This window comes from Lissotriton helveticus, chromosome 11 (assembly GCF_964261635.1).
Source record: "Lissotriton helveticus chromosome 11, aLisHel1.1, whole genome shotgun sequence".
Taxonomy (NCBI): Eukaryota; Metazoa; Chordata; class Amphibia; order Caudata; family Salamandridae; genus Lissotriton; species Lissotriton helveticus.
This window is the reverse complement of record NC_136072.1, coordinates 1,200,555,044-1,200,579,024: the sequence shown is the minus strand read 5'-3', so window position 1 is coordinate 1,200,579,024 and position 23,981 is coordinate 1,200,555,044.

Genomic DNA, 23,981 nt, shown 5'->3' with positions numbered 1-23,981 from the left:
TTTAGCATATGTTGATTTGTTTTTTAATTTTGGGGTGCCTGTAAAGCCTCACTAGCCATTAGGCCCAAGGGTAGTGAGTGGTGCATGGACCAAGTCTTTCTGTGGGGTGTCTTGAATTTAGACATCATTGAGGGCATGGATTGTGGTGATATCTGTGTGTTTTTCGACTTTTTGGGGCGTTGTTGGGGCCTGGCCATGTGGGTGGGGGTCATTTTGAGGCCTGGTCCAGGCAGGGCCTGGCCATGTGGTGGGGGTCAAGGCTCAAGGGGCCATTTTGAAGCCAGGCAGTGTGCTCAGGCCTGCACCCAGTTTGCCTTGCTTTCATCCATTATGCCCAGGGGTACTCAGTGGTGCATGGACCAAGTCTTTCTGTGGGGTGTCTTGAATTTAAACATCATTGAGGGCATGGATGGCATTGGATTGTGGTGATTTTTGTGTGTTTTTTTACTTTTCCTTTAAGGCGGGGCATGTGCAAACCCAATGTATATCTTCCTTTGGAGCCGCACATAAGCTGCAATATTTTGGGCCATTATGTCTCCATGCAGGTTGATCAGCCTGAGATGGCAGCACTCCTAACCGAAGAGCCAGCAGCTTTCTTTTTAAGTATTCTGGATACGTTGTACTGAGATCACCATATGTTGTTTGCGCATCTCATAGTGCAGCTTTTTATCTATATAGGGAGCCTAATAATGGTAGCTGCTGACTTCTTCTGGACTTACATCTCTTAACTTGATCTTGAGGAGGGACCACATCCATTCCTCATGGACATTGTTTTTGTTTTGGCTGTGTTTATTTTTGGTTTGTTTACCATGGCAAATTCAGATAATTCTTCCATTGACCTTTGTAATCCCGCCCTCGTGTGGCTCAACAGTCAGTGTTGTCCACATAAGACAGATGTTTCAGGATCAGTGGTCCTAATCTGGGAGGGTGTGAGTTTGGCTGGTCAAGCCACAGCCATAAATAAACCATGAAGACTGAAGAGGTGAGGAGCAAGGACGCAGCCTTGTTTGGGGGCGATGGTTGTGGTTATTCCCCTGGACAGCCTCGAACCATCACCAACTTGATTTGGATCCAGGTGTGAGTGTACAATTGCTCTATGGCTCGCAGGATTATATCTTGAAGGCCCCATCGCCTTAGCTCCTTTTGTTATCTTGCCCCCCACTTTTGGAATATCCCAGACCACCTACACTTTCGTAGAGAACTAAAAACATGGCTGTTCTCTAAATGAAATGAGATAGAACCAAGGAAGTGGAATTGTCTGCAAGCGCCTTGAGACCTAACGGTGATTTGTGCGCTATACAAGACTCTCTGACTTTGACTTTGACTTAGCTTTCCCCACAAGAGGGCTCGATCAACCCGATCTATGAAACACAAAAGCAGTTCTTTCCTTAAACAGTTCCATTTATCTGCAATTTTTGTGACTGCTAATGTGCTGATGGTAGTTCCATAGCCTTTCCGAAACCCTGTCTGGTTGAACAGAATCAGGTTGTTGGTGTCGGCCCATCCACCGGGTCTTCCGGGATTAATGAGGTGTAGTATTCGGCTTCTGAGTGAATGAGCGCAATAAATCTATCATTTGAATCAATAATTCTATAAAAGTTTAATCAATACCCCCCTTGAAGATTGGGTTTATGATCAATCCTCTACTACTGCTGGGGTCAGTCCAGCTGCTTGCACCTCATATACAACGGCGTCAATGGATTGGCCCAGTATTCCCGGTCTAGTTTATATATTGCCTGCGGAATGCCATCAGGGCCGGTGCCCCATCACTTCAACCTGCCATGGTTACTTCACCACTTTTGATATAGTGCTCCATTGATAGTAGCGGTGTCTGGGGGTTGTCAGTGTGTCTGAATCTCTCATCCCCCTGTCATGGTTTATGTCTCGCACCGACGAACGTTTTTGATTACCAAAGATCTTCATCAGATAGGCTGCCAAACTTTTTCTTGAAACTTGAACTGTTTATTATTCTTACTTCTGTTTCAATGCCATTGATGGTTTCCCAGAAGGCTCTACAATCAGTTTGTTTTGAATTGAATAGGAGTCTTGCCAAAAACTTTACAAATGTGTTTTTTCTTACACCCAGAGTTTATTTTAAATAGATATTTTTTTACCATGTATAGCTTGTTGCACTTAATTTCCTGACCATTGCTCATGAATTTCCTCTGTTGCTTGTTCCTTCAAGGTGATGGGGTGGTTCCCATTGCACCGTGAGCGTTTTGTAGGACTGCATACACCGGGGAGGGCCCGGGTTAGTATTTAGCCTTTGTGGTACGATTGATAAAAGAGATTGGTAGCGCTGTTTTGCCAGTTTCGAAAGAAGTATACACCAGGGGCCTCATTTATGAAAAGTGACGCATCGCTGCGTGAAAACAGTGATGCGTCACTTTTCACTGCGCCCTCCGTGCGACACCAATGATGCGTCATATTTACAGTACGACGCATCGTGTCGCAAGGAGTTACAGATACGTCAGTATTTCTGACGTAGCTGTAAGCGCAAATGTGACGCATTGCTGGAGTGTGTCACAAAAGTGAAGCAACTCCAGCAATGTGTCCTTTCACATGGGGCAAGCCCCATGTGAAATGGCCTGCGTCAGTCTTACGCCTGCTGTGAGGCAGGCATAAGAAATTGACGCATTTGTGTCCTGGAAGTGGCGCAGTGAAATCTCATAGATTTCACTGCGTCATTTCTATGACCCTTTCTTGCGTCAAAACGCCCCCTGTATAATAATAATAATAATACACATTTGTAAAGCGCACAATCACCCGTAAGGGTCTCTAGGCGCTGGGGGCCGTCGGGAAGATTACGCAAGCTATTGTCCAGAGTCACATGGTGCTGGGCTAACCTGCCGCCGGTGCCGGGGATCGAACCGAGGTCCCCAGATTCCGGAGTCATTCGCCCTGGCCGCGGCGCCACACCTCTTCCACCATACATTATACCTGACGCAGGTATAATGTGGCGCAGGGGGTTAAAAAGTGACGCATCTACCTAGATGCGTCACTTTGTAAATATGGTGCAACAAGGCACATTTTTTTACGCTGCTGGTGCGGCACAAAAAGTGACGCACCGGCGGCGTAAAAGTGACGCACGGCCTCATATATGAGGCCCCATGATTCAAACTCAAATAATAATCTTTATTCAATCATTTCCCAGATGATCATAAAGGACATACATGATTTAAAACACACACAATTAACACAAAAACAGTCAAATATTGAAATGTTGTAAAATGCATCAATAGAAATAAAATACATGCCAGGCACAAAGCCATAAAAAGACCTGCTCTTACAAAACGGACTGATATAATTCATGATAAGATTTGAACAAGCAATGGCAAAGGTCAGGACTTAAGCTACTAGTAGAATTGAGCTAATATTAACATAACACAACATGTGTATTTGTAAAGCGCACGTTCACCTCCAAAGAGGTATCTCGGGCTGAATAACAGATGTCTGCTGTTACCCAACTCAATGGTACTCATTTTATCGACCTCAGATGGATGAAAGGCTGAGTGAATCCGCCGGGATTTGAACCTGTGACCATGAGATCGAACACAGGCCCCTGCAGGGGGCGCATTAGTCCACTGAGCCTCCAGACCCGCCTGTTATTTAAAATTACATTGCCTTTCTCACACGTAAAATGCCCCTAAAAAAATAGCCAATCAAATTACAGGTATCTTGTTCATTTGATTGCTGTAAGTAGAGCAAAGCAGCTTTACACTTAGTAAATTCGTGCCGGCGCAGCAACGTCCTGGTGCACGGGAGTTAAAGTTCCAAAAGAAAATCCCATGATTCCATTTTTTGATTTGTGCTGTTAACTAGGAGGGCTGTCTGCTCCGACCTCAATGGACTTTGGGTTTTCTCCATATGGCTTCCATCTTCATTGGGCAGAAATCTGACTGATTTGAGGTCTGTTGATTTAATGTTGGCTTCACGACAAGCAACATCATGATGTTTTCTCTATTCAGATGCCCTGCTGTCCTTGTGACATGCATTGTGGTGTTGAAACGATTTGACGAGAGACGCTGCCTGTGTCCCGCAGGCAAAAGCTAAAATCAGAAAAGTTTTGTAAGAAGTCCAAATTGGCATTTTGTGATTGCGTTATGTTATTTGCTTGCCCTTCGTTTTGGGTGTGAGGTTTGGCCATGATCTTATCAGTTATAGAGAGATTTTTGGGTTTATTTTCCAGCTGTGCCATTTCCCAGGACTATTTTCCAACAGGGAATGGGAAAACGAGATAATACGATCTAGCTGTAGTTTACTACCCATGTGTTCGGTTCCAGTGGTTCTGCGAAAAGACTTAGGGGCATATCTACAAGGCCCCGCGATAAATATCGCTAATCGCGCTTAGCGCAATTGAAGTTATCGCAGGCTATTGCTGGATATTATCGCTGAGATAGTGCGTTATTAACAAAGGCTATCTCCAAAGTGATAATATATCCAGCGATAGCGGCAAAATGCTGCAACATCGCTGGTAATCCAGCGATAACATGTCAGCGATAGGGTAGTCCTTGTTATTATGCCATGTGGGATTCAGCATGATAATCCATCCACCATAGGGCAATATGGGTAAGTCAGCAATTAATTTTGCGTAAGGAACCAGCGTTAATCGGCTCTTTGTGCGACTTTCATGGTCACAACGCGGGAATGGGGCATCCTTGTTGATAGCGCGTAGCCGCGTTATTGATGTTCTGACATGTAGTGAATGACAGGAAAGCCTACCTTACATCTCACTAGCGATGAGATGCAAGGCATTGGTGAAATGTGCGATGCCACAAGGTTACACACGCTAAAGCGGGTTAGCGCGCCCTTGCTAATACCGCGTTAGGATTATCGCCGCTTTACAGCCGAAAATGGTAGCTAAAGCATCGATAATCGTCTTGATGATATGCCCCCTTCGTTATCCCTAATGGCGGGCCAAAATTCTTGCTCGCGCGCATGATCCCATCTGGGCATCACTCTTGTGCAGTGACTAACATGCTTGTTCGTCGTGTCAGCTTGCCGCATCAGGCCGAGTTGATCGGCCTCTTCAATTGTACCTAACCTGCCATGGGATATTCACGTTATTTCGGGAATCACCAAGGGTATTAATGTGGACCCTGGTTCGACTAACTGCTCAGATTCCATAGTTTTGAAGGGATCTTTACAGAAACTGCTTGGCACTCTCACCAGGTAGGTTATCTTTTAATGACAGGGTCACCTGTGCGATTCCTGACCAGAGGTTGCTTGCGATGTTTCGGTTGAGTCTGGGGAGGTCGACTTTGATCCTTGTTCAACAGGCGGTTCTAGATCACTAGTGTTTGCTGTGTAGGAAGACCATCTGGCATGGTGTAAATTCAGGACGGTGAGCGTAAAAATTCAGGACCAAAGGTCAAAATTCAGGACAAAAATTCAGGACATGAGGTCAAAATCCAGGACACAAATAAGGGACAAAAGGTACATTTTACAGACACATCAGAGGAGGTTGCGCAGTATTACATACATAAGTAGACAACCAACACAAGCACAAGTCAAAATAAGTTTATACTAGGTTCAGAGAACCTTGCACTGCTTCTGTTGTGTGCCTGAGTGAAACCTAAATACCTGAGTTTGCATATTGGATGCACCTGGGTAACATGCGCCAAAATGAAACTTCCACCTCCCCAGAGCTTGGCCCCGGTGAGGTGACAGGAGCCCATAAACGAAACCAGCCCTGGTCTCTGGCAGGAGGAGGCCCAGCAAATGCTGCCACCGGCCCATTATCATTCTGTATGTGATAATTAGGCCAAAATACATAATGATAATGGCCTGATAGTAATCTGTGGCAGGTCACTGAGGGGCTGCTGCAGGCCACTGGTCACAGACCTCGCAGGGAGCAGCTCGCTCCAAAAAGTCCGGAATTACGGACAAAAGGCGTCTATGAAAGAATTCTTCACAGACAAGAGGGCCAAATTACAGGCAGTCCGTGAAATTTACGGACGGTTGGTCACTCTATTGCTGAGGTCGTTGAGATGGTTGTTCCTGGAGAGTAATGTTGCTTCTGCTCGATCATGAAGACGGGATATGATTTATTACTACAATCTCCGTTCTGCACTGTTCGGCGGGATTCCTTCTTGCCTTTCTGGTGCGTTTCTTTCGTCGTTGGTTTGAACGTGATTTTTTGGACTCTCATGCCTGGCTGGCCACCGGCACGGTCGGATGTAGAGATGGCAGGGCCTGATCGATCCTTCTCTAATTTGTTGGCAAAATACAGGGTATATTCGATGTGTTGCGTACGTTAATTCTTTGTTGATCAACTATTGTTTGTGCTTGATTGATTGATATATTGATTTGTAAAGCACCTGAATCACCCCCGAAGGGGTATCTCCGCGCTTAGGGAGGAATAGCAGACTAGCACAGTCCAAGAAGATTCCATCGAGAAGAGCTCAGCCTTGAGGAGTTTCTTAAAAGGAAGATAATCCGGGCAGTTGTGGAGGTAGACAGGGACTTGATTCCAAAAGTAGCCAGCAAGATTGAAAAAGGCTTTGCTGCCAGTACGAGCTTTCCTAATGTGGGGAATCACAAACAAGGATTTTTTTCCCGATCGTAGCAATCTACTTGACAGGTAGGAAGTATGTTTCTCTATTAAATAATTGGGTCTGCTACCATTCAGAACTTTGTGTACGATACAGCAGATCTTAAACTTGAATCTTGCGTATAGGGAGCCAATGAAATTGTCGCAACAGGGGAAGAGAAGCCGCTCTTGCTGGTAAGTTCTTAAGTAGTCGGGCAGCTGTATTCTGAACCACCTGGAGTCTGTTTAATGAGGAATCACTTCCCACAATCCGAAGAGCATTACAGTAATCCAAGCGACTGATCACCAACGCTTGAGCAACCGTTTTTCGCATAGAGAGTGGAAGGAAAGGAAAGAAAGCTCATTATATGAAACCCGGAACCAGAGGTGGCCACTACCTGATCTCTCACGGTGAGATTCTGATCTAAACAGACATACAGGTTCTTGACCACAGTCTTAGGAATAAAGCTCTAACCAGCTCAGGGTCCTGCCACTCAGTGACCAGTGCAATTGGGCATTACCAAAGAGCATGATCTCCGTCTTTCCGGCATTCAGCTGGAGGAAGTTCTCCATCATCCAAGATGAGATTGCTATCATATCCTCCGAAAAGAGGGAACGAGTGTCAGTAGAACCCTTATCAAATAATAGGAGAAGTTGCGGATCACAATCCTTTCCCGCTGCAGCATGCGTGGTAAATGGTGGGGCCTTCTCATCGTTTCTCATCTCATTTAGGATGTCGGATACAATAGCTGCTAAAGAGATTAACTTATCTATAATTGGATCACAATTGCAAGCACCATGCTGGACTGAGTAGATTGTTGAAAGTGTAGTGATTATCCAATGTGTTAACATTTCTAGTTTAGTAATGATACTGGCAATGTGTGACACCATGGTGTTCATGAGATCGATTTGAAGATCCAATTTATCTGATTGCATATTCAGGGCCGAGATTGAGGTTTGCAAAATACTTAATAGGGAGGAGTGTAAAACTGAAATGTTCTCTGCTTTGGCGTGGTCTTGATGCTTCTTGGGCTGAAAAGCTGCTCCTCTATTAATGCTGTTCAACTGCATTCTAGGATCATTGTAGCAACACCGATCTGCTACTCCAAGTTGGTCCTGCGTTGAACTCACTGAATCATGTTTTGTTACTTTCGGTATACTATTTGTGTCGATTTGAACTGATGATGTTGAATGGCTCCAAATTTCAATTAACGAAGAAGCAAAACATATTTTATTTCAGAAATATTGGCGGGACGGCTGGTGGTGGTCGGGGTAATTTGCTTAAGTCATCTGTTAGTGAGCGTTCACATCCTTCTACGTTGTCAGTCATATTGATGGTCTTGGCCCCCAAAGACTTGTATAGGTTCAGTATTACCTCCTCGTGTGACCTCCCGTCACAGTCCTGGTTATGTGGTATTGACTATGATGGGGAGGTGAAATGAGGAGGTAATGAGCAGTTACTTACCGGTAATATTCATTACTCCGAGTCGTAGTAACGGGTCATTGATCATGATTGAAGTTTAATGGAGCCAGGCGTCCTCCATGTCTTCGTTTAAGATACCTCCACTTTTACAGATAAAGCTTCCACAAGTGGATTTCTGATCCGTCCTTGGCGTTGATTGCTGACCGTTCGGGCCATGTGACATTGCCAGTGTCAAGATGGTTTCATGACCTAGAGTGTCCATGAGTAGTGACGCAGACCTCCTTTCTGGTCCTGTTGCTCCGTTCCTACCGTTTGAGGTGTGAACCTGGGCTTGGATTGCGATGATGTTGCCCCCATGTAGATCGCTTCGTAGTACACCTTTTATAGTCAGATTTTGGTGCTGATCCAGGTGAATTATTTGGCAGACCCATAATGCTTTCTGTTTTGGAGTAAATGACCGCAGCTGGATCCTTTAGAAATGTAAATTCCTCTCTGCTGCCTGACTTCCCAAAAACGGCTTCAAGGGGTGATTCAGGGGACTGACCCGGCCTGCGATGTCTTTTGGCATATGGGCTACCGTTCCAGTTGCATTCAGCTTCTTTTGGGACTTTTTTTATTTTTCTTACTCGGCCTGATCCCATGCTCCTTTTGCCTATGGGTGGCTCTGTCCCTCTCATACGTTTATGGCAACCGTGGATCCAGTTCACAGACTGCTTAGGTGAGCTGAGGACTGAGAGTCGGGAACCAAGTGTCAAAAGATGGGGGCCAAGACCCTGGAGCAGGGTGCCAGGGGCTGAGAACCTGGAGCCAGGGGTAGAGAGCTGAGGGTTGGCGACCAAGAGCCAGGAGCAGGGGTCGGGGCCCGAGAGCCAGGGTCTGAGAGGCGGGAGCCAGGAGCCAAGAGCTGGGGGTTGGAAGCCAGCAGCAGGGGGCCGAGAGCCAGGGGCAGAGGGCCCGGAGGAGAGGGCCCGGACCCAGGAGCAGGGGGCCGGGAGCCAGGGGCCGGGATCCAGGAGCAGGGGGCCGGGAGCCAGAAGAAGGAGTCCAGGGGCCAAGAAACAAAGGCTGAAAGCCGGTAGCAGGGGACCAAGGGTCCAGGGGCCAAGAACCGGGGGCCGAGAGCCGCTGCGCTGCTTCCCTACACTGTGATGTCACAGCTTTGCTTTCTTTACAAGCAGAGCTTATGTTGCTCCTTTCGCATTATGTGATCTTAAGTAACAGTTGAGACATTGATTGCTATTGATTAAGTAACTATAACCTCCTTTTCCTTTCTGTAATGAACTTCATTTTAATTAAACCTGTAAAGTTCAAGTTGGAACGTTGTCAATCTTAAGCATATCTGATTGGCGAGGACTTAGTCTCATGATGACAAAGATAGTCATGATCGTATGTATCAGCCCTCTTATTATTTTCATGAGAGCCTTGCTAAGGACATGGACTCAGAGTAATGGAATGACCAGTAAGTAATGTTGGCGTTATGGTTCATGCTAACCCGGGATATCTCCAGGGGGTACAAACATCTGCACCAGAGACAAGCCAGATAAATGATCCATTAAAAGTTGTATAGAACAACTGGACATTGATATCTGTTGCACTTTAGCGCCTTGAGTCACCAGACCCCTCACCAAAAGAGACACAAGCACCTCCCCCTCTACTTGCTCTGTTTCTTGAGCATCTGCTGAGAGATTCCGTCTCCAGCACTGAATGTTATAAATACGCTGCTGTGTGGGCGGCGATGGCGGGCGCTCCTGACCAAAGCTGCCTATTTTCAGATATCACATGAAATATTCAAACTCATATTCCCTCTTCTACAACAATTGTAAATAATTTCTAATTACACATTGAGCATGATTTCAGTATTTTAAGATGCTGCCAGCCCTATTTAAAGACAGCGCCCACATGAGCAATCTGTGCCAAGGAGGCGCTTCTGTCACGTTTGGCAGCGAGCCGAACCCCATCCACTGACAGAGGAAAACATACCGCCAGGGCCAAGAAAAGAACAGTTGCAGGCCTCCGGGCCTGAGGACACAACCGCTCATTGCACACGTGAAATGTGAGACACGCAGCTCCTCGACTTAGGACACAGCAGCAAATAACACGTGTAGGGTCTGATTCACAGAACTAACTTAAGACAAAATCCTAAACTTACTACCATTTTGGTATTCACAGAAGCACTAACTCATTTCGGTATTCACAGAAGGCACTTACTCATTTCGGTATTCACAGAAGTTAGGAGTCCTAATTTTATTTTAGGACTTCTAAATGCCTTCTGTGAATACCAAAAGTCTTAAAGTTAGGTTTTTTCTAAATGTTGTAGTAGTAAAGTTAAGACTCCTAACTTTAGGACTCCTAAATGCCTTCTGTGAATACCGAACTGGGAAAAAACCTATCTTTAAGACTTTTGGTATTTACACTAAATCCAATCAGTGCAAACAGTACCATGCATGGCGCAAGTCGGCTCTGCTTCCTTCTGTTGCATGAGTACATGTTCTACTCGAGCGGCAGCTTTCTCAACACAAACAGAAGGTTTCTCAACGGGAGTGGTAGCTGCCATCTTCGACTGCCGGCATAGAGAAATCTTGCTGGAAGGTGGTCTGAGGTGAGATTTTCCTGCTCACAGTTGCCAACTAAGGGGTCCATTAGGATGGCAGTCAGGAAATCACCCCGACCGCCATGGTAGCGGGAAAAGACCGTCCGCCAGGACCGCGGCATAGTATGCTCCGCAGTCGAAATCCGACCGCGGCGGTACAATCACGGCCTTTAACATTGCGTCGGTTGCTGCTGCCAGAAGCACCACTGCGATCTGAAAAGGAGCATGTCCTGCATATCCCTGCACTGTGTGGCAGGTACTGCACAGTGCCTGCTACCTGTTACAGGGACATGCAGGGGGTACCATGGGTACCCCCCAGTGCACCTCCCCAAAAAATTGGGGGCCTGCAATGGGCCCCCGGAGATATTCTCTGCATGCCTTTCCATGGAGGTTAAACAGCAGCAGAAAGGCTGCCTACCGCCGGCATTATAATCATGCCGGTGGAGCCTGGCCCTGCACGGGCCCCATTTTAGCGGTCCTGCTCCACCTGCCAGGCATGCGTACGGTGGAAAAGTTGCAGGCGGAATTTCTCATCTCTGCAGTCATCACCACCATGCAAATGTGAATGGCGGTGATCCGGGTTTTGATCGCGGACGGATGGCCGCCACCGGCTCGGCGGTTGCCACCGCAGGCCCGGCGGCTGCCATCCACCCGCCATCCTGTTGGACCCCTTAATGCTGGCAAGAGCAAGAGAGAAAAACACTCTGCTCCACTATGTGAGGGGGGAGTTTTTCAAAACTCCAAGCACTATGTGGAGTGCAAAGTGCGGAAAACTCAGAGAGCGGACCAGAATTTCACGTCCAGGCCTACAAAAAATGACGTAAGGAAGCATTTTGCACAAAAATATAGAGCAAATTGAGGGATTAGGATTTCCCATAACTACGAGCAATTTTGAATAATTATGATAAAGAGAATTATGTAAAATTCACACACCCCTCATATAAATGACTGTTTGGTTTTGGCTTTACCTGCTTCTCCAAGACGTAGGCAAGGGTGACAAGGAAACAATCCTCATACATGGGAAAGCTCTGCACAACAACAAGGGAAAGGGGGGACAACAAGCACAAAATCTAACAACCTAACATGAGGGCACCAAAGGCTTTAAAGAACCAAATGTGAGCAAGGGTTGTTTTAGTGTCATATATCCTCTAATTAGGGATCGCTTAATTTCCATGTTTTGTGTCTTTATTGACCAGGAGACTCATTCGGGTGAGTAGGCGCACAATAAATCCAAATACCATAAGAACATGAAAGATGCTGAGAAGGTGGCTATTGGCTAACTCTGGAAAAAGGAGTTGGGATCAGCTATAATTTAACAATCACAGTGGAACCCATTTGGCCACACAGAAAAGCCCCGAGTCGATAGATAGGATTAAGGATAGATTTATTACAAAATTAAAGCCAAGCCAATATAAATCAGTTGAAAGATTCATAGTACAAAAGTACAAAATCACCAATGGAGCTCCAATATGTCAAACAAAATATATCCTCAAAAACAGAAAGCAAATAGGGAATGCCGTGGCTGCAATGCAAAGAATCAGAAATATAGATGCTCATTAGGATGGCGGAGAGAGTCCATCCGCCATTCTGTGTAAACCGGGATGTGGCGGTCCCACACACCGGATCAGGATGCGACCGCCACTGTGGCGGTCGGATCCTGCATTTTAACATTGCGGCGGTTGCAGCTGACAGCAGCACTCGCAGGATGCTAAAATGCCATGTTTTGCATTTTGCAGCACTGCGTGGCAGGCACCATATGGAGCCTGCCTCGTGGTGCTGTGAAATGTTGTGGGGTACCATGGGTACCACCCAAGTGCACCCTCGCCTCCCCCAACACAAGGGTGGCCCGCAACGGAACCCAAAACCCAATCCCCGCCAGCCTTTCAATGGCGGTCCCACCTCCGTGGAAAGGCTGTCTCCAGCCATCATCGTAATTTGGCGGACGGTGCCTGCTAGGCCCCGCCGCCACTTTGCCGGTGAAGACAGCCCCTCCAGGCCATCCTAAGGATTGCCTGTGGTGGTTCCGTGGCAGAAGGTCTTTGTGACTGCCACGCTCGATATGAGATTCCCCCTGCCATCCTAATTTGGCAGGGGGTAAATTTTGGTTGGCGTACGGATGGACCGCCACCGCGCTGTGATAGGTCAGGACGCCGACCAGCCTGGCGTCTATGGAACGGTCACTTTCTTCATGTAGGCTGCCTACATGGGCAACAGGCAGAGTGCACATGACTGGTTTGGTCAGCCTCAGAGGGCTGACCAAACAGTCAGCGCCCTCAGCAGTGGGCAAACCACCACTCCTCTGCCCTACAGCAAAACTGACCACCTGCCCCCAACCAAACCCTTCTGCTTTCTCGCAGTGCGAGAAGCAGAAATATAAAATGGTATTTATAATACAGTTTTATGTTTCTGCTTCTCGTACTGTGAGAAAGCAGTGGGGCAACGCTCCTCCGCCCGCATGGAGGAGCCTTCCCTGTACAAAGCCACACAACAGAGATGTCACAAAGAGGTCTGTATCTTTCCAAGTCTAAAGGAAATCTGGATAAAGCTAAAGTGTGTTTTCCAATAATACCCACAAAAAGAACCTTCTAGAATCTCATATCAAAGGTCTTATTATTTTCCACCTTCAAACAATAAACCGTGACAACTACACTCGAGATTTCTTTCCTTTGGTCTATGCATTCAGAACGTCCTTGGATTCCTCCCGTCTTCAGATACAAAATGTACCCCATTACCTCCTCTCGTCCCCATAGGATACGCCTTTCAAGCTTCATTATCTCTGATGCCCAATGAGCCTTTCTTTAACCATGAGATCATGGGGACGCACCTGCAGAGGAGAGAAAAGCAAAGCATCCGAAGCAGACATCCGTGTTGAAGGTTAATGTTGCGAAATCCAACTGCTTAAGAGCCATGGTCAACTCAGTATAGCAAGCGTATCAATAAATGTTTAAACGCAGGATCACGGGTACATATATGGTTACACTATAAGTGCAGAATCCTACTCAATGGATACATTTCCAATCACAGGATGAATGGGAGTATTATTCAAACAGGGAAACAACCTTTACAACGCAACTTTTACAACGCACTACCATTACAAAGAAACTTTTACAACGCAAGATCCATTACAACGCATGTCATCACAACGCAGTCATTACAACGCGTACCATTACAATGCATACCATCACAACGCATGTCATAACAACGCATCCCATTACAACGCATACCATCACAACGCATAGTACCCTTACACTATCCAACACTTACCCTACTGTTGCACCCCCTGGAGTTAGAATAGTAATTTTTACCCCTGTACAATGTAGTAGTAGTGCTTATATAGCGCATGTATCACCCCCGAAGGGGTCTCAAGGCGCTGTACACATACCGCTGTGGAACCCTTCCTGGCCTTTCCCTGTGAAGTACCCACTCCTGGGCACCCCCAAGGTGAAGCCAGGAATCCTAGCGCTGTTGGGGCCGTTGTGGAGATTAAGCAAGCTATTGCCCAGAGGTGCAGAGTGGGACCCATGATTAGAATAGGCACCGAGACGAGAATTATCAGGTCCGGGGAAATTGAGCCCAAGACCCACTGAAGCGGGAATTGAACCCTGGTCCGGGCCAGACCTCTGCATCAGGGTCTGCCGCTCTATTCATTGAGCCACACTTCTCCACTATCCAACAATTACCCTACTGTTGCACCCCCTGGAGTTAGAATAGTCATTTTTACCCCTATACTATCCAATACTTACCATACATGCAATGTATTGGTATGCATTGTAAAGGTAGTATGCGTTGTAATGGAATGCATTGTAATGGTAGTTTTAGGAAATTCGTTGTAATGGTATGCGTTGTAATGGAATGCGTTGTAAAGGATGTTGTGTTGTAAAAAATGTGTTGTAAAGGCATGCGTTGTAAAAGTATGCGTTGTAACGTCATACATCCGTTCAAATAAGCACGTAAATATAAGATTAAACAATATTTTTCAAAGCACACGTTTACAGGTATATATAAGATCTGCAATTCATTGTTACTGTAAAGGAAATGTTAGTTTACAACTCATATAAGTGTCAAGATGGCACAGTAAAAACTCTTTCTGTGTTTTCAAGTGCACTACATTAAGTTAATGATGTTAAGTCACACGAATATATGAGGCCATATGTAAACATATATGGGGTATGATCAAACATGTAAGGGTGGAGTCAAGATGACGCTGCTCCAGGCTCTTGAATGAACTGTAAGTATTGTACGTGCACGGTTACCTGCAAAGCTTCGTTGTACAAAGGCAAAGTAGCGACAGATAGAAAAGTGATGCCACAGAAGAGAGGATACCCTGGAGGAAGATGATTACTGGACATGGTCCGTACACCCTTAGAATAATGTGAAGCGTGTACACAAAACCCCGTGGTCCACTATAATTACGTCACCACAGGGGGGGAGCTAAGCTCATTCCTTGGAGCAATGATGTGACGCAGCTCTCTGTAGTATCCTCAGGTTGTACATATGTTCCTTTACTCCTCTGCTTCTAACTCAGCTAGTGTGAGTGTTACGGTTAGAATGTTAGTGTGAGTGGAATGCTTGGGTGCCTGGAGTGTGAGCGTTACGGGTAGAATGTTAGTGTGAGCATCATGCTTGGGTGCCTGGAGTGTGAGTGTTACGGGTAGAATGTTAGTGTGAGTATCATGCTTGGGTGCCTGGGGTGTGAGTGTTGTCAGTTGAGCAGCTAGATGCAAAGGAGTAGAGGAACATATGTACAACCTGAAGATACTACACTCTCACAGCAGGCAGTGATGTGACTCAACTCTCACAGTAGTAAACACAGCTCTCACAGAAGCTACGTAACACAGCTCTAAAAGCAGTAATGTGTTACAGCTCTCACAACAACGAGCACAGCTCTGACTGCAGTGATGTAACTAACAGAGCTCTCACAGCAGTGATGTGAAACAGCTCTTACAGCAGTGATTTAACTCAGCTCTCACAGCAGTGATTTAACACAGCTCTCACAGCAGTGATGTGAAACAGCTCTCACAGCAGTGATTTAACTCAGCTCTCACAGCAGTGATTTAACACAGCTCTCACAGCAGTGATGTAACTAACAGAGCTCTCACAGCAGTGATGTAACTAACAGAGCTCTCTCAGCAGTGATGTGAAACAGCTCTCACATGATTGAAGTGACACAGCTCTCACAGCAGTGATGTAACTAACAGAGCTCTCACGGCAGTGATGTGAAACAGCTCTCACATGATTGAAGTGACACAGCTCTCACAGCAGTGATGTGAAACAGCTCTCACAGCAGTGATTTAACTCAGCTCTCACAGCAGTGATGTAACTAACAGAGCTCTAACTGCAGTGATGTAACTAACAGAGCTCTCACTGCAGTGATGTGAAACAGCTCTCACATGATTGAAGTGACACAGCTCTCACAGCAGTGATGTGAAACAGCTCTCACAGCAGTGATTTAACTCAGCTCTCACAGCAGTGATGTAACTAACAGAGCTCTCACAGCAGTGATGTAACTAACAGAGCTCTCACAGCAGTGATGTAACTAACAGAGCTCTCACTGCAGTGATGTGAAACAGCTCTCACATGATTGAAGTGACACAGCTCTCACAGCAGTGATGTAACTAACAGAGCTCTCACTGCAGTGATGTGAAACAGCTCTCACATGATTGAAGTGACACAGCTCTCACAGCAGTGATGTGAAACAGCTCTCACAGCAGTGATTTAACTCAGCTCTCACAGCAGTGATTTAACTCAGCTCTCACAGCAGTGATGTAACTAACAGAGCTCTCACAGCAGTGATGTACCTAACAGAGCTCTCACAGCAGTGATGTAACTAACAGAGCTCTCTCAGCAGTGATGTAACTAACAGAGCTCTCACTGCAGTGATGTGAAACAGCTCTCACATGATTGAAGTGACACAGCTCTCACAGCAGTGATTTAACTCAGCTCTCACAGCAGTGATTTAACTCAGCTCTCACAGCAGTGATGTAACTAACAGAGCTCTCACAGCAGTGATGTAACTAACAGAGCTCTCACAGCAGTGATGTAACTAACAGAGCTCTCACAGCAGTGATGTAACTAACAGAGCTCTCTCAGCAGTGATGTAACTAACAGAGCTCTCACTGCAGTGATGTGAAACAGCTCTCACATGATTGAAGTGACACAGCTCTCACAGCAGTGATTTAACTCAGCTCTCACAGCAGTGATTTCACTCAGCTCTCACAGCAGTGATGTAACTAACAGAGCTCTCACAGCAGTGATGTGACACTGCTCTCACAGCAGTGATGTAACTAACAGAGCTCTCACAGCAGTGATGTAACTAACAGAGCTCTCACAGCAGTGATGTAACTAACAGAGCTCTCGCAGCAGTGATGTGAAACAGCTCTCACAGCAGTGATTTAACTCAGCTCTCACAGCAGTGATGTAACTAACAGAGCTCTAACTGCAGTGATGTAACTAACAGAGCTCTCACTGCAGTGATGTGAAACAGCTCTCACATGATTGAAGTGACACAGCTCTCACAGCAGTGATGTGAAACAGCTCTCACAGCAGTGATTTAACTCAGCTCTCACAGCAGTGATGTAACTAACAGAGCTCTCACAGCAGTGATGTAACTAACAGAGCTCTCACAGCAGTGATGTAACTAACAGAGCTCTCACTGCAGTGATGTGAAACAGCTCTCACATGATTGAAGTGACACAGCTCTCACAGCAGTGATGTAACTAACAGAGCTCTCACTGCAGTGATGTGAAACAGCTCTCACATGATTGAAGTGACACAGCTCTCACAGCAGTGATGTGAAACAGCTCTCACAGCAGTGATTTAACTCAGCTCTCACAGCAGTGATTTAACTCAGCTCTCACAGCAGTGATGTAACTAACAGAGCTCTCACAGCAGTGATGTACCTAACATAGCTCTCACAGCAGTGATGTAACTAACAGAGCTCTCTCAGCAGTGATGTAACTAACAGAGCTCTCACTGCAGTGATGTGAAACAGCTCTCATATGATTGAAGTGACACAGCTCTCACAGCAGTGATTTAACTCAGCTCTCACAGCAGTGATTTAACTCAGCTCTCACAGCAGTGATGTAACTAACAGAGCTCTCACAGCAGTGATGTAACTAACAGAGCTCTCACAGCAGTGATGTAACTAACAGAGCTCTCACAGCAGTGATGTAACTAACAGAGCTCTCTCAGCAGTGATGTAACTAACAGAGCTCTCACTGCAGTGATGTGAAACAGCTCTCACATGATTGAAGTGACACAGCTCTCACAGCAGTGATTTAACTCAGCTCTCACAGCAGTGATTTCACTCAGCTCTCACAGCAGTGATGTAACTAACAGAGCTCTCACAGCAGTGATGTGACACTGCTCTCACAGCAGTGATGTAACTAACAGAGCTCTCACAGCAGTGATGTAACTAACAGAGCTCTCACAGCAGTGATGTAACTAACAGAGCTCTCGCAGCAGTGATGTAACTAACAGAGCTCTCACTGCAGTGATGTGAAACAGCTCTCACATGATTGAAGTGACACAGCTCTCACAGCAGTGATTTAACTCAGCTCTCACAGCACTATTTAACTCAGCTCTCACAGCAGTGATGTAACTAACAGAGCTCTCACAGCAGTGATGTAACTAACAGAGCTCTCACAGCAGTGATGTAACTAACAGAGCTCTCACAGCAGTGATGTAACTAACAGAGCTCTCACAGCAGTGATGTAACTAACAGAGCTCTCTCAGCAGTGATGTAACTAACAGAGCTCTCACTGCAGTGATGTAACTAACAGAGCTCTCACAGCAGTGATGTAACTAACAGAGCTCTCTCAGCAGTGATGTAACTAACAGAGCTCGCACTGCAGTGATGTGAAACAGCTCTCACATGATTGAAGTGACACAGCTCTCACAGCAGTGATTTAACTCAGCTCTCACAGCAGTGATGTAACTAACAGAGCTCTCACAGCAAGTGATGTAACTAACAGAGCTCTCACAGCAGTGATGTAACTAACAGAGCTCTCACTGCAGTGATGTGAAACAGCTCTCACATGATTGAAGTGACACAGCTCTCACAGCAGTGATGTAACTAACAGAGCTCTCACTGCAGTGATGTGAAACAGCTCTCACATGATTGAAGTGACACAGCTCTCACAGCAGTGATGTGAAACAGCTCTCACAGCAGTGATTTAACTCAGCTCTCACAGCAGTGATTTAACTCAGCTCTCACAGCAGTGATGTAACTAACAGAGCTCTCACAGCAGTGATGTACCTATCAGAGCTCTCACAGCAGTGATGTAACTAACAGAGCTCTCTCAGCAGTGATGTAACTAACAGAGCTCTCACTGCAGTGATGTGAAACAGCTCTCACATGATTGAAGTGACACAGCTCTCACAGCAGTGATTTAACTCAGCTCTCACAGCAGTGATTTAACTCAGCTCTCACAGCAGTGATGTAACTAACAGAGCTCTCACAGCAGTGATGTAACTAACAGAGCTCTCACAGCAGTGATGTAACTAACAGAGCTCTCACAGCAGTGATGTAACTAACAGAGCTCTCTCAGCAGTGATGTAACTAACAGAGATCTCACTGCAGTGATGTGAAACAGCTCTCACATGATTGAAGTGACACAGCTCTCACAGCAGTGATTTAACTCAGCTCTCACAGCAGTGATTTCACTCAGCTCTCACAGCAGTGATGTAACTAACAGAGCTCTCAGAGCAGTGATGTGACACTGCTCTCACAGCAGTGATGTAACTAACAGAGCTCTCACAGCAGTGATGTAACTAACAGAGCTCTCACAGCAGTGATGTAACTAACAGAGCTCTCGCAGCAGTGATGTAACTAACAGAGCTCTCACTGCAGTGATGTGAAACAGCTCTCACATGATTGAAGTGACACAGCTCTCACAGCAGTGATTTAACTCAGCTCTCACAGCACTATTTAACTCAGCTCTCACAGCAGTGATGTAACTAACAGAGCTCTCACAGCAGTGATGTAACTAACAGAGCTCTCACAGCAGTGATGTAACTAACAGAGCTCTCACAGCAGTGATGTAACTAACAGAGCTCTCTCAGCAGTGATGTAACTAACAGAGCTCTCACTGCAGTGATGTAACTAACAGAGCTCTCACAGCAGTGATGTAACTAACAGAGCTCTCTCAGCAGTGATGTAACTAACAGAGCTCGCACTGCAGTGATGTGAAACAGCTCTCACATGATTGAAGTGACACAGCTCTCACAGCAGTGATTTAACTCAGCTCTCACAGCAGTGATGTAACTAACAGAGCTCTCACAGCAGTGATGTAACTAACAGAGCTCTCACAGCAGTGATGTAACTAACAGAGCTCTCACAGCAGTGATGTATCTAACAGAGCTCTCTCAGCAGTGATGTAACTAACAGAGCTCTCACTGCAGTGATGTGAAACAGCTCTCACATGATTGAAGTGACACAGCTCTCACAGCAGTGATTTAACTCAGCTCTCACAGCAGTGATTTAACTCAGCTCTCACAGCAGTGATGTAACTAACAGAGCTCTCACAGCAGTGATGTAACTAACAGAGCTCTCACAGCAGTGATGTAACTAACAGAGCTCTCACAGCAGTGATGTAACTAACAGAGCTCTCTCAGCAGTGATGTAACTAACAGAGCTCTCACTGCAGTGATGTGAAACAGCTCTCACATGATTGAAGTGACACAGCTCTCACAGCAGTGATTTAACTCAGCTCTCACAGCAGTGATTTCACTCAGCTCTCACAGCAGTGATGTAACTAACAGAGCTCTCACAGCAGTGATGTGACACTGCTCTCACAGCAGTGATGTAACTAACAGAGCTCTCACAGCAGTGATGTAACTAACAGAGCTCTCACAGCAGTGATGTAACTAACAGAGCTCTCGCAGCAGTGATGTGAAACAGCTCTCACAGCAGTGATTTAACTCAGCTCTCACAGCAGTGATGTAACTAACAGAGCTCTAACTGCAGTGATGTAACTAACAGAGCTCTCACTGCAGTGATGTGAAACAGCTCTCACATGATTGAAGTGACACAGCTCTCACAGCAGTGATGTGAAACAGCTCTCACAGCAGTGATTTAACTCAGCTCTCACAGCAGTGATGTAACTAACAGAGCTCTCACAGCAGTGATGTAACTAACAGAGCTCTCACAGCAGTGATGTAACTAACAGAGCTCTCACTGCAGTGATGTGAAACAGCTCTCACATGATTGAAGTGACACAGCTCTCACAGCAGTGATGTAACTAACAGAGCTCTCACTGCAGTGATGTGAAACAGCTCTCACATGATTGAAGTGACACAGCTCTCACAGCAGTGATGTGAAACAGCTCTCACAGCAGTGATTTAACTCAGCTCTCACAGCAGTGATTTAACTCAGCTCTCACAGCAGTGATGTAACTAACAGAGCTCTCACAGCAGTGATGTACCTAACATAGCTCTCACAGCAGTGATGTAACTAACAGAGCTCTCTCAGCAGTGATGTAACTAACAGAGCTCTCACTGCAGTGATGTGAAGCAGCTCTCACATGATTGAAGTGACACAGCTCTCACAGCAGTGATTTAACTCAGCTCTCACAGCAGTGATTTAACTCAGCTCTCACAGCAGTGATGTAACTAACAGAGCTCTCACAGCAGTGATGTAACTAACAGAGCTCTCACAGCAGTGATGTAACTAACAGAGCTCTCACAGCAGTGATGTAACTAACAGAGCTCTCTCAGCAGTGATGTAACTAACAGAGCTCTCACTGCAGTGATGTGAAACAGCTCTCACATGATTGAAGTGACACAGCTCTCACAGCAGTGATTTAACTCAGCTCTCACAGCAGTGATTTCACTCAGCTCTCACAGCAGTGATGTAACTAACAGAGCTCTCACAGCAGTGATGTGACACTGCTCTCACAGCAGTGATGTAACTAACAGAGCTCTCACAGCAGTGATGTAACTAACAGAGCTCTCACAGCAGTGATGTAACTAACAGAGCTCTCGCAGCAGTGATGTAACTAACAGAGCTCTCACTGCAGTGATGTGAAACAGCTCTCACATGATTGAAGTGACACAGCTCTCACAGCAGTGATTTAACTCAGCTCTCACAGCACTATTTAACTCAGCTCTCACAGCAGTGATGTAACTAACAGAGCTCTCACAGCAGTGATGTAACTAACAGAGCTCTCACAGCAGTGATGTAACTAACAGAGCTCTCACAGCAGTGATGTAACTAACAGAGCTCTCACAGCAGTGATGTAACTAACAGAGCTCTCTCAGCAGTGATGTAACTAACATAGCTCTCACTGCAGTGATGTAACTAACAGAGCTCTCACAGCAGTGATGTAACTAACAGAGCTCTCACAGCAGTGATGTAACTAACAGAGCTCTCTCAGCAGTGATGTAACTAACAGAGCTCGCACTGCAGTGATGTGAAACAGCTCTCACATGATTGAAGTGACACAGCTCTCACAGCTGTGATTTAACTCAGCTCTCACAGCAGTGATGTAACTAACAGAGCTCTCACAGCAAGTGATGTAACTAACAGAGCTCTCACAGCAGTGATGTAACTAACAGAGCTCTCACTGCAGTGATGTGAAACAGCTCTCACATGATTGAAGTGACACAGCTCTCACAGCAGTGATGTAACTAACAGAGCTCTCACTGCAGTGATGTGAAACAGCTCTCACATGATTGAAGTGACACAGCTCTCACAGCAGTGATGTGAAACAGCTCTCACAGCAGTGATTTAACTCAGCTCTCACAGCAGTGATTTAACTCAGCTCTCACAGCAGTGATGTAACTAACAGAGCTCTCACAGCAGTGATGTACCTATCAGAGCTCTCACAGCAGTGATGTAACTAACAGAGCTCTCTCAGCAGTGATGTAACTAACAGAGCTCTCACTGCAGTGATGTGAAACAGCTCTCACATGATTGAAGTGACACAGCTCTCACAGCAGTGATTTAACTCAGCTCTCACAGCAGTGATTTAACTCAGCTCTCACAGCAGTGATGTAACTAACAGAGCTCTCACAGCAGTGATGTAACTAACAGAGCTCTCACAGCAGTGATGTAACTAACAGAGCTCTCACAGCAGTGATGTAACTAACAGAGCTCTCTCAGCAGTGATGTAACTAACAGAGATCTCACTGCAGTGATGTGAAACAGCTCTCACATGATTGAAGTGACACAGCTCTCACAGCAGTGATTTAACTCAGCTCTCACAGCAGTGATTTCACTCAGCTCTCACAGCAGTGATGTAACTAACAGAGCTCTCACAGCAGTGATGTGACACTGCTCTCACAGCAGTGATGTAACTAACAGAGCTCTCACAGCAGTGATGTAACTAACAGAGCTCTCACAGCAGTGATGTAACTAACAGAGCTCTCGCAGCAGTGATGTAACTAACAGAGCTCTCACTGCAGTGATGTGAAACAGCTCTCACATGATTGAAGTGACACAGCTCTCACAGCAGTGATTTAACTCAGCTCTCACAGCACTATTTAACTCAGCTCTCACAGCAGTGATGTAACTAACAGAGCTCTCACAGCAGTGATGTAACTAACAGAGCTCTCACAGCAGTGATGTAACTAACAGAGCTCTCACAGCAGTGATGTAACTAACAGAGCTCTCTCAGCAGTGATGTAACTAACAGAGCTCTCACTGCAGTGATGTAACTAACAGAGCTCTCACAGCAGTGATGTAACTAACAGAGCTCTCTCAGCAGTGATGTAACTAACAGAGCTCGCACTGCAGTGATGTGAAACAGCTCTCACATGATTGAAGTGACACAGCTCTCACAGCAGTGATTTAACTCAGCTCTCACAGCAGTGATGTAACTAACAGAGCTCTCACAGCAGTGATGTAACTAACAGAGCTCTCACAGCAGTGATGTAACTAACAGAGCTCTCACAGCAGTGATGTAACTAACAGAGCTCTCTCAGCAGTGATGTAACTAACAGAGCTCTCACTGCAGTGATGTGAAACAGCTCTCACATGATTGAAGTGACACAGCTCTCACAGCAGTGATTTAACTCAGCTCTCACAGCAGTGATTTAACTCAGCTCTCACAGCAGTGATGTAACTAACAGAGCTCTCACAGCAGTGATGTAACTAACAGAGCTCTCACAGCAGTGATGTAACTAACAGAGCTCTCACAGCAGTGATGTAACTAACAGAGCTCTCTCAGCAGTGATGTAACTAACAGAGCTCTCACTGCAGTGATGTGAAACAGCTCTCACATGATTGAAGTGACACAGCTCTCACAGCAGTGATTTAACTCAGCTCTCACAGCAGTGATTTCACTCAGCTCTCACAGCAGTGATGTAACTAACAGAGCTCTCACAGCAGTGATGTGACACTGCTCTCACAGCAGTGATGTAACTAACAGAGCTCTCACAGCAGTGATGTAACTAACAGAGCTCTCACAGCAGTGATGTAACTAACAGAGCTCTCG